At 46.1% G+C, this 12,071-nt stretch overlaps 1 protein-coding gene across 1 annotated transcript in view; it reads left to right on the forward strand.

Annotated features, from left to right (window-relative positions):
• NOBOX (NOBOX oogenesis homeobox) overlaps nucleotides 1–12,009 on the forward strand; it is a 34,870-nt gene extending 22,861 nt beyond the window's left edge. Inside the window, exon 10 of the mRNA XM_086758319.1 lies at nucleotides 2,957–12,009. The gene's annotated coding sequence lies outside the window, so the exon portion shown is untranslated. The remainder of the gene's footprint in view (nucleotides 1–2,956) is intronic.
• Nucleotides 12,010–12,071: the final 62 nt, after the last annotated feature.

A 12,071-nucleotide genomic window follows, 5' to 3' on the forward strand; every position in this document is an offset into this window, starting at 1 on the left:
CAGCACGTAGCGGGATGCTGCATGGGCAGGGGTAAAGGCCAGAGGGACCTCCGGGGTTGCTTTAGGGCTGTCAGCGCCTGCAGTGCAAGCCCAACTGTGTCCTACCACAGGGATTGTCCAAGTCAAGGTGGCTACAAATTAGGAGTGCAGTGAGAAATGGGCTTAGTTTCTCTCTAACTTAGTTCCTTGTGAAATGAAATAGTTTCTGCCCGAAGCCTGAGCCGGCCTGGTTGGGTGGATTGGGCACGCAGTCTGGAGGTGTGGGTGAGGGCTCCTCGGGAAGTAACGCAGCACCGTTCCTCTGCTAGAGGATGCTTGGCTGTTTTCAAGTAAAGGCTCTCCAGCAGTATCGCTGGCATTTTGCGAGCAAGGCAATCGCATCTGCAAAAACCAGGAGGAGAGAGGTGCCTGCTTCCAGCCTGGAGGAAGGTCGCCAAGTCCTACAGGGATTTAAAGCAGCGCTATTTCATTTTGGCTGATCTCAGTGATGGCCTGTTCAGCAGGCTTGGCTTTAGTGAAAGCTGTTTTTAAGGAGCATTTGTTCTGGAGCCTGAGCAGGTTCCACTCTGGTGGGCAAGACTCCTCCCACAGGCAAAGCTCTCGGTAAATAAGTTTACCGGACAAAGTTTAGACCAACGCCCTCCCTCTTCATCCCGCCCAGGCTGAGGGACTGTAAGCATCAAAAAAAAGCAAAAAGGAAGAGGAGAGGGAACTCTCCCTTCTGCTCCAAAAAGTGACTGTATAAATGTGATGCTGCTGAATAGAGTTGTTCCTGTTTAACCTACTGGATCTGCGAAACCCACCGTAGCCAGGGGAAAATGAGCGAGGCGCTCTGAGCCCACGCATCATCAGATAAATTAAGTTCCTGGTTCAGGAGCACCTTTTGCCCTCAAAGGTATTTGCACAAAATTAGCCACAACATAGTTTCACTAACATAAAAAGGAGCTGCTATCTGAAGAGAGTGCAGAGGCATGCATGGAATTCTCTAGGACTTTTTTTTACTGGCAATTGCATACAAAATGGAAAATATCCTGCTTGAAACAGAGCTGGCAGGCAGAAAACAAAACCCAGCTGACAGACTTTCCACAGAGAGTAGCTGATAGGCAGCCTGTGACAGGCAGCAGTAACAGAGCCTTGCATAGGCACTTTCTAGGGGGTAGAACAGCACTTTAAAAAGTGTAAATAGTTCATTTGTAAAAAAAAAAAAGGCAGAAAATTATTTCATTTAATAGAGCTGAGCATGCAAAAATTAGGAAATGCTACTACTAAGGGGCAACTTTTATTCAGCCTCCTTTGTGCCTATGCATACATGATCTTGTAATTAAGGACTATTTTTAGCTTAGAACCTCTGTCTCAGCCAGTGAGTAGGTAGCTAGTAATTTGGATATTTTTTTTAGTCTTTTCAGCCAGTGTGTGACTGAGGCCATATTTACTCCATGTAATCTTAATTCCTTACTGAGTTGTTAATTATTTCCATGTGGCATTTTGATGATGCTCATCAGTATCATTTGTGAGTGTCCCACAAACACAAAAGTATTCACATAACACCCTGCAGGAATAGGAGGCACTATTATCATTCTCCTCTACATTGTCACTTTACAGCTTGGGAGGTCACGCACAAAAATGCTGAAGTTCAGAAATAGGTACTGGCAATGGACTGAGACAACAGAGGCCTAATTCTTCAGGAGGTGCCATGTTTTTGAGATCCATGGCTCTTGCAGACTTCAGCTGTCATGTGGGCCCAGCACCCCAGCAAAACTTAAAGCATTTTACCTAGTACCCTCAGAAAATGAGGAATAAAGTAAAAAGCCCAACTGTGTGACTTGCCCTGCATCACTTTGGGCCAGGACAACATCAGTCTATCTTCATCACAAGACCATTCCTTCTCTTCCTTGAGTTCCCTGACTGTGCAGTAGCACCTTCAACTCCTGCCAAAAGGGAAGCAAAGATCTTGCAGATCTATATCTCAAGACATACGTACATGAATTAACGGTTTCCTGCGGTTTCCTTGCTCTTCATGCTAGCATCACCAGAGATTGCAGTCTTAAATGTCATTTATTCTCTACTCTTGGTTGTTCTTTTTTGTTGTTGTTAAGTAAATGGCAAAAGCTACAGTTCATGGTCTGGGGGTCATACTGCCACATAATGATCATCAGAAGGCTGGAGTGTTTCGTTTCATTATTGAGCTAAAGAGCCAGCTGATAGACCCTTTTGTAGTGCCAGTGTTTCAAGCTAGAAGAGCCCCTTTCTATCTTTTAGTCTGATCTCCTGTATAGCTAGGCCATTGCATTTTCTCACAGATATTACTTGTTCCTGCCTTTTCCCACAACTTGTTGTTCCCACTCATCTTTATCCTTATACCTGTACTCTGCATTTGCCTTCCCCACTCTGTTTCTAGTGCTGACCCTTTCCTCCATTCCTAGTTTTTCTCCCTTCCCTTACTTTCCCAGCCCCTCTCTTCAGCTTTGTTTCCCCTGATGCAGGTCTCACCTTGTTCTCTCTATCCTGCTCCAGGTTGCAGCCCAGGACACCTGAGAGAAGCTTTCCGTGCTGTTTCTGGCAAACACGGGCAATGGCTTATTGCTTTATTTGAAAATGATGCCAGAAAGGGGGGAGGGCATGGAAGGAGAATGTGGTGCCTTTGGCCCGTGGTCACCCACTTAGTGTTACAGCGGCTAGGGCTCTCCCCCAGGATTTTGGAGAAGTGCCTCCAGCTCTGTTGCTGCCTAGTGGCTTTGAGGATGGGCACAAAGAAAGAGTTCACTGGCTAGTCTGGGTTTTTTTTATTTTTCTGTTGAAGCAAAACAAGGAAAATCAAGAGGGTCAAGAGGAGCATAACCCTCCCTGTACCATCCTGAGGATGCAGAGGCTCTGCTGCGCCAAGTATTCCGTTATAAAAGAGATCATTGTGTAAAATGCACGCATGCTCTTGGAACTTCTCTCTCTCTTCTCCCAGGTCCAAGAAGTGCTACAGCCACTGAGCTGCAGAAAGTCACGTGTCTCACTGAGCATCAGGCTGCCCTGGCTATTACAACACCAGGACAGCAATGAAGGTGTGGGCAGGAGAAAACCGGCTCTCCTAGCTGCAGCACAGCAGGATGTTTCTGCATCATCTGATGTGTTTCACTGTTGTATCATGTGCAGTTTCTACAGGAACTTGGCAACACACCCAAGACGGTGAGTTTTACAATGCGGCTGTGTGGAGTCTGCTGTGGAGTGTTTAGTATCAAGTTGAGAGAATTAACATGAACCAGTTAACCAGGAGGGCTGACTAGAGATAAAAGATCAAGGCTGCCTACCAGGGCACCCAAAACCAGATCGGTAGGTTTTATGGAGCAGATACACCTCTTGAGATTAATAGCTGGGCGCTTGGGATGCCAGTAAGGATCCAAAAAGCCTGTGTCCCTTGATGGCCCCAGCTCCAAAAGACCCCAGAGCAAGGCACCCTGGGTTAGGGCAGGGCCTGAGCACGAGGTGGTTCCCAGCCAGGAGAGGCTGGGAGCACTGGGGGGGAGGTTAAGGCAGGTGAACCACCCACCAGGACTTCCTTTTATGTTTTCTTCACTTGCAACCTTGTGTTCTCCCACTCCTCCTAAGGACAAGCCTTGCTCTAAGCCGTGCTAGACACATTATGTTTGTATTTCATCGCAAAGCCTAGGGCTGGCAGGGGAAAAGGCTAGGTGAATCTGAATGGAACCAGCAAATTTGCAGGGTGTTGTCCTGCCAGAGGCAGCAAACCGTAGCAGAGGGCTATTTGCAGGCATGCCCGAAAGACTGGTACCTCAAGACACGTTTCGGTAGCCTGGGTGCTTTGTGGCAGCCTACAGTTGGCCGTGGCAGGTTTGATGTGTTCAGATTTTAGCTCATCGTGGTTTCCCTCCAGAAGAGTATGTGTTCCCCCCCTGCATGAAGCTGATGGCAGAGGTGTGCCATGGGCCTGAGTGAACCAGGGCCTCAAGAGGGCTGAGAAAGCCTGGTCTCCACCCAGCGCGCAACTGATAGCATATGGAGAAGTAATTTGGGCACCCATCTAGAGAGAGAGATGTGCATGGAGCACAGTGGGTTGCATTCCCTGGCCAGAAGAAGGGGTTGCTGGGGGAGTCTGTTGTATAAAAGGGCCCCTCCTCCTGCTGTGTCCTTGATAAAATCTGCCTCTGGAGTATTAACACGGTGTCCTGTCCTCCAGGTGTGCCACAAATGTCCACAAGCATCTAGGAAAGACCTTCCCACACAGGAGAGACCTTCCCAGGGAGGCAGGTGAGGCCATCTCCTCCTGGGGGCAGCCTGAGGCAAGAGTCACCCAACTCAGCTCTAACCAGGCTGAGAAAATCTAGTTTGCATTATGGCACAACTCTTGTTCCCACAGAAAGCCTGATGGCTATCTACAGATTTTAGGTGCATGTGGGGCTAAGTGCAGAGGAAGCTTTTGAGCTTTGCATTGTTAGTCCCAGGGACACGGTTAGGTACCCAAGTAAGTATTTTGGTGGCTTCACCTCGAGGTCTAGCAGAATGACACAGATGAAAGGTGTCTCGCAGAAGCTTACACTTCAGTGCTCTTTTCCCGTCTAAAAAGCCATAGGTACGCCTCTAACAAAAAGCAGAAAACATCCATAACTCTCAGGCACTGCCTCCAAAACAGAGGCTGTATTTCAGATAAGTGCTTGCTAGATTTTATTTTTTTTTTCAAACATTGGCAAAACAGCATTTTTTTCCTCTGAGCTCATTGTTGGCAATAACTGAACTCGGTTTGCTGATGCTTTGGCACATACAAAAAAAAACCCCATTCAACTCAAGGCCAGCGGTATAGGAAGTTTTTGCCCAGACACTTGAACTCTGACAATGATAAGGTGCTGATAATGGGGTATGACCACAAAAAGCACGAAGGAATAGCTAGTACCAGCTGCAGGGCTAATTTTACAGATAAATGTGACACACACTGTAAAACAAAATACTTACAGAAGGGAAAACTAAACTTTTAAAAAGAAATCTTCCCCAGGAGTAAAATGTGACCTTTGCCAGCAAGCCAGAGAGAGGAGACTTCCTCTCATGGTGTTAACAAGATGCCATTAGGAGTAAGCAACGGGCTCGCTTTCCTCGGAAGGGATGTGGTTGCTTGCATCCACATGTCTGCTAAAGCAGAGGAAGCAAATCACAAGATATGCTGACAGGCTCAGGAAGGGGAGTTGATGGCAGGGGAAAAGAAAAAAAAAAAAAAAAATCAGCTTTTACTAATTGCAGTGCCAAGTCAAGGGTGGAGCCAAGCTGGCCATCACAAAAAGGAGAAGCTTACTCTTTCTACTGGACCTTTGCATGTGGGATTAGCAGTCCTTGATGGGAACGACTTGCTGAGTGGCACCTTTACCAGTTGCTCAGCTTTCTGCCCCATTTCCACCTTCGGTTTTATTTCTTTTTCCACTATAAAGTCCTTGAGCATGGACACACTATCCTTCACAAACCCATAAAGTACCAAAGCAACTGCTTATTGTTTTTCATCAGTATAGTTCGTCTAACCTTGGCTAGAGTGTCTCAAGGGAGAGCCAAAGGACACAGAGTCTTTCCAGAAAACAGCAGAACAAAAGCCATGGCTATGATTACATTTTTTAGGCAACTGCCCTACGCTGAACATGCGTCTTGAAGATTTTCTCAGAATGGTGGTGAGGTATTTCCTCTACATTTACTATACTTGCTTCTGTTGGAAACGGACCTTTGGGTAGTCCACAACTGGAACAAGTTTCCAGGTGTTCAAAAAGCAACATTCATTTTAAAGAAGACGAGTAATAAGTGGGGCACTGCAGGTGCTTGCAGGGAACTGTCCTGTTTAACATCTTTATTGATAATCTCAAGGTGTTATGGAGTGCACTCTCCTCACATTTGCAGGGGGACTGGTCAGTACACTTGAGAAGAGGTCTGTCATTCAGAGAGCTAGACAGGCTGGAGGAATGGGCCAACAGGGACCTTATGAAATTTAACACAGCTTATTGCAAAAAGTCCTGCATCTGGGAAGAAACAACTCCATGGCAACAGTACAAGTTGGGGACTGCCAGGTTGGGGAGCAGCTCTGCTTTAAAGGCCCTTGGAGGGGTGGGGTGGGGGCTGTGTAGACAGCAAGCTGAATATGAGCTGGAAGTGTACCCCACCAATGATGAAGGCCAACAGCATCCTGGGCTGCTTTAACAGGAGGATCAGTGGATCAAGAGAAGTGATTACCTCCAGCTTCTCAGCACTCATCAGACTGCATCCAAAACATTGGATGTTTTGTCGTGTTCTGCCCCCTGCCCCGCCCCCCCCAATATCAGAAAGACATTAACAAACTGAAGTGAGCTTGGTGGAGGACAACCAAGATGGTCAGCATGCTGGAAGGAGCATATACCCTGTGAGAATATGCTGAGGTTACAGGGCTTGTTCAACTTGGAGAAGACAAGACTTTGGTCGGTCCCTAATGGCAGCCTTCCAGTATCTGTGAGGAGATAACCAAAAAGACAGAGCTAGGCTCCTTCCCATGGTGTAACAACAGGCATAGGTTGAAACACAAGAAGTTCATATTCATGCCCCATCCCTGGTAACATTCAAGGCCAGGTTGGTCGGGGCTCTGAGCAACCTGATCTAGTTGGAGATGTCCCTGCTCCTTGCAGGGGGGGGTTGGACTAGATGACCTTTAAAGGTCCCTTCCAACCCTAACCATTCTGTGATTCTATGCCATGAGTGGCTGATTTGTGGATTCATTTTGTAGAAGCCACACATGTGGAAGCCTGTGTCCAGCACTCATAAGGAGAAGTTAATACTTTCTCACCAGGACACCAGCCAAGCAGGGGAACAGGTTTCCCTAAGAGACAGTGCAGTTTCCATCCTCGGAGGTTTTCAAGATCATGTTAGGTGAAGCCCTGAGTAACCCAGTCTGACTTTATGGCTGACACAGTTTTGGACAGCAGGTTGGACCTCCTGAGGTCCCTTCCAAATATTCTGTAATCCTGTGATCTTAATTATCTTTAAGCTTTACCATCCTCATATCCTGGAGATTTTTACAGCCTCTGGTGCATCATCCTGTCTGCTTCTACAGGGAAAGGCCTCACTCATTCTCCTCACACACTTGCCATTAAAGCATGATTTGCATGATCAGGAGGGTGGGACTTGACTCAAGTCTTCCCTCTTCCATCTATTTACACCATATTTGCCACCTTGATGTCTTTTCAATAACACTTTTGGTGTGCACACCATGCAAAAACCTTCAGCTCAGTCCAGAGGACAAAGGCTGCAGCCACAGACTGTGCGAGAGAGGGGAAAAAGTCCCTTTCTGTGCCACATGTAAAAACTGAATGCTTACATTGCTTCTAGGAAAAGTTCAAAAAGGAGAAAAAAATATAAGTAAAACCACAAATAAAATAATTTTCTTTTCTTGGTAGTTTGGTGATGTTAATGGTTGAGGGTCTACAAATCACAATGTTCCCATGCTACAAAGCAGCCGCCCTGTAAGAGCAGAGGTTCCTGGGGGCGGGCATCTCTTGGTACAGTAAAGCAGGATGAGAAGCTGTCCCTAGGACTCATGCTGTAAATAAAGTAGTTTCTAATCTAAAACACATACAATGATGGCTGTGGCAAGAGTGTGACTGGACACAGAAGAACAGCTGGGTTTTTCATTTCAGCTGGTGAAACATGAGATAGGGCCCTGCTCACCCTTGTGATATGAAATTTTTTGCAAATTCACTATACTAATAAAGCCAGTCAAGGAAAGGCACATGCTAGTAGCTAACATGGGCTTTGCCATGTCTCTCCTCTCCCTCCTCCCAGGCCTGGCAAAGGCAGGCACAGTGCTGTGAAGCAACCAGCCTGCCCAAAAGTGCAGCACAGCCGAAGGGCTTTATGGGTCCGGACTCCATCTGAAAACAGAGACAGACTCCACTGGCATCCCTGCACAATAAAGATGTTTCTGTCTTCACTCTCGTGCATAATCAAGTCACAGAGAACTGCAAAGGAGTGGTTATACAAGAAGAGGCAAAACAGTAACTTTATTGAACGCTCACTGCCACTTTTAACATCTGTCTGCATTTACACTGTGCCCTGAATAGCCTGCAAGCAGACCAAGTCCTGAATCATGACTTGCTGAACACTGGCCCCATCTCTCCTCTGCCCCTCTTGCGTTGCTGATGGTGGGATGTAGCCTGAAATATTACATCCACCTCCCTCCTGGGAACTCGCTCCGCCCTGCAGCGAGGATAATCACACTCTTGAATACTAAGGCAAGGAGAAGGCCCAAGAAATTCCAGCAACAGAGGTCTATCAAGGATATTTAAAGCTATTATTTTAATTGCAAACCTCAAGCTAAGGTGAGACTGTGGGTTTGGAAAGGGCTGCTGAGTGCTGCCCCGTCTTTCCGTGAGCAGAGGTGGTGCCAGTAGAAGCTGAAAGTGCAGCTTGCATCAGGCTGCACCAGTGCAAAGCCAAAAAACCTGTCCTGCGGTGCAATTTCCCCAACTTCCCTCCACCCTATTCTTTTCTTGTACATAGCCATGGAGCAGGATCTTGAGACACAAACTTCTTTTATCCAGCAGGGCCTGCCATGTTTCAAATGGAGTGATTTCACTGATGGGACAGAGCAGCAGGAGGACAGTAGCCCAGCATGTGACAAGTTAGGGACTAAATGCCAGCATTAAGAACAAGGCATAAAAGGTCACTTCTCAGACACAATCTGAACATCTATTGAAGATGAAATACACAGCTAGAGAAAAGAAGCATTCAACATGCCAGTTGCCCAGAGATGTAGTGGATGCCCCATCCTTGGAAACATTCAAGGCCACATTGGACAGGGCTCTGAGCAACCTGATCTAGTTGAAGATATTCCTGCTCCTTGCAGGGAGGCTGGACTAGATGAGCTTTAAAGGTCCCTTCCAACCCAAACCATTCTGTGATTCTATGCCATGAATGGTTGCTTTGTGGATTCATTTTGTAGGAGCCACGCATGTGGAAGCCTGTGTCCAGCAGTGGAAAAACCTCACTAACCTATTTTTATCTTTGCCAGCAAAGTCTGGCAGCTATCTAGATGTTCTAGGGTCATTTAAAAGTGATTTTTGCCAGGGTTCAAGGTCCTCAGTGCTGGTAGTTCAAATTAGGTCATTTCCTCAGAGCTGCCAACAGGCAGAAAGTGAAGAGGTGGCTATTTTATAATCATCGTAATTATACAGTGGCCATAGGCTTAAACCACCCTCTAAACATAGAAACCCAACAAAACCCAGCTCAGGCTGCACTAAGTTAGTGCTTGTTCTTCTTTAGCTGGAACAGCAACTCTCACCCAAGGACAGCGTCCCCTGGCCCCACAGGGCATCTCTCATGAGTGGCAGCAGCAGCAGGGACTCCACTGCAAAGCACCTGGCTCTTCATTCTGCTTCCACTGCTACACAGCACATCGCTGTCCTCCCACGGTGCTTAGGCCATCACCTGCCTCCATGGTATCAGCCTCTTACCAGCAGCAGGCTGGCAGTGAAGAAAAAAACCAAACAAAAAAACCACCAAAAAAAACCCAAAACAGGATGAGAAGTGGTTCTGCAGTAGAGCCCCAGCACGGCTTGTATCATCCCCTACAGCTAGAGGCTTGCTCAGCAACCGTCTAGTTGTGTCTGCAAAGTCTTGCAAGTGCCTGCCTTCAGAGCCTGTAAGAAAGCAGGGTAGGGCTCAGCTTGAACTTCACAGCACACCTCCATGCAAACAGTATGACTCACATTTATCCCTGGGATTTTAAATCCCCACTTTTCTTCCCCCTGCCTGCCCCCACTCCCTCCCCCAAGCAATTGGTCTGAGCTTGTCTTCTGCAATGGTTGCTTGGACTTACAAATTCAGCTGAAAAACATTGTGGAAATGTACAGGTGATTCCTAAAAATTGTCTGTAAACACTTCAAATGCTTTTCTTCTGAGGGTGGAAAGGTATAGTCCTGATGGGGTTAGCCTGCCAAAAATCAATCCAAGCTTTTCTGTGTACTGGAACAATTGCTTTAGTATCTCTTGTCAAAGTCACCCTGCAGGTAACTACATCCTCCCTTTCTGCAAATACATCTTCTCTACACCCTTCATGAGTAAGCCTATTAATTGCCAAAACGTAGTGAGAATGTGATATGATGGATTTAAATTTTTGGTATCTGATATGATAGGATTTATTCCTCCCCAAATGTGTTTGGCTCACACCTTTCTTTACACTCTTGCCAGCTTCTTCCTACAGCCCAGACCCTTTCCATGTTTTATGGAGCCACTGTCATTTCTTCCTTGTATTCAATTATGGTGCTGGTGTGCTAGGATTCCTGTAAAATTACAGTGTGCTGTACCACAGATGACCTTCCCAGCTCCGTTGTAAAGATGGAAGCTATTTTCCAGCAATAGACCCTGTCTCTGTGGAAAACCAGGCTCTCCCTGCTCTTCTCCCATGCTGACCATGCAGCTAGCTTAAGACTGTCTCCATTCCTGATTCAGGCTACCTCTGATTTCCTAAAATAAATCTCGAAGTCTTTATTCTGGCATAATTACCTCATAGATTACCAAATCCAGCCTTCTTCAGGACTTCACTGTGAAGTCCTTGACCCTTAGTCAAACATTTATTTTCTTAAGCTGGTAACAGTAGATATACTGTTTCCTGGTACAAATTCCCATATTCTGCATGTGCTCTATTATTCTTCCCTACTGCCCTTGGCTTGCTTACAACACATAAATAGCCATATCCTTTAGCGGTTTGGCCTTATCTTCCCTTGTTTTGCTCACAGCAGCAGACGAGGGGCACAGCTGACAGCAGCCCCAGAGCAACACAGTGCAGAGCCCACCCATATCTCCCCATCTACACAAGCCAAGACCCAGCAGCAACCTGGGCTCTGCCACTTTGCCACACACGATTCATCAGCCAGTACAATCTTTGCATAACATCATCCATTTTACAGCATTACAGGCAGTGTTTCATGTCAGTGCCTGACATAAGACTTATTCCCATTACCACCTAGACCAGGACTGCTCTGATCCCACAGCTCTTTGCTCTCCACAAGCAATTCCCATAGATGTACAATGTATAGTGTCACATTTGGCACAAGATATAGCTACACTAAGCAAATTCATGTTTGGCCACAGAAGCAAATGGCCACATTAAGCAAATTTAGCACAGAGGGTTAGCAACATCTGTGTTCAATTAAGAAATCTTGTGTTTGGAAGTAAGAGCTGCTTAAGCCCTTTTCCTTTCTGTAGTGGTTTCTCACATTCCAGTCAGGCTTTAAGGTCTTAACATAGTTACACCTTTCTGTTTACTGATGGTGAAGGTAGCATAGCATAGAAAAGAAAAACCATACTTTTTGTATGTTTTCCTTCATTCTATCTATTCCTCTCACCAGGCATTACATCCCCCTTCTAGGATAAATTTTTTTCTACCCCTGATTTTTTTCCAAGCATCAGTATTTGCTTCTCTGCTGACCCAGGGCAGACCTCTTCCCAGCAGGGATCCTTGCTGTGTCCTGACTCACTTTGCTCTCCCTCCCTTCACAAGCATTACACTGCTGTTAGTCACTTCTGCCACAGCACATGCATGGAAAAAACACCTCACTCTGACATTGTCCCAAACACAGTGTTTCCCCTTCAATACTGTAATTCCCCCATTCCTGCTTCCCATTCCCAGAAAAGTTCCCTTTTGTAGGGAACCTGAGCCTCTATGTATTACTTCATAAGTCACATTCTGCTCAGTCAGGCAATCCTGACCTAACTTGAAGATGGGAACTCAATCCCCGCTCGCACACTCAGTCCTACAGACAGACTTTTAGGGCTGACATTGCTTAGAACGAAGTTCTTCAGGAAATTCAGTCACAACTGCTAGTTGTAAAGTAAAAAACTTATCATACAACTCACCAATATTCATTACTGAGAAGTATTTACTCCAGGCTAGCTGGCAGATCTTCAGATGACTGCAATAGGGATTTGCATCCATAGCTCACATTCTTGCCAAAAGAAAAAATAATAGTCAAGTAGTAAAAAGTAGCTCTTTTTGATTAAAAAAAACCAAGAAAAACTTACCCATCTGTTTATTACTTTGAAAACATCAACCTTACACACAGGATGTT

The sequence above is a fragment of the Chlamydotis macqueenii genome, chromosome 1, assembly GCF_036417535.1.
Source record: "Chlamydotis macqueenii isolate bChlMac1 chromosome 1, bChlMac1.mat, whole genome shotgun sequence".
NCBI classification, from domain to species: Eukaryota; Metazoa; Chordata; class Aves; order Otidiformes; family Otididae; genus Chlamydotis; species Chlamydotis macqueenii.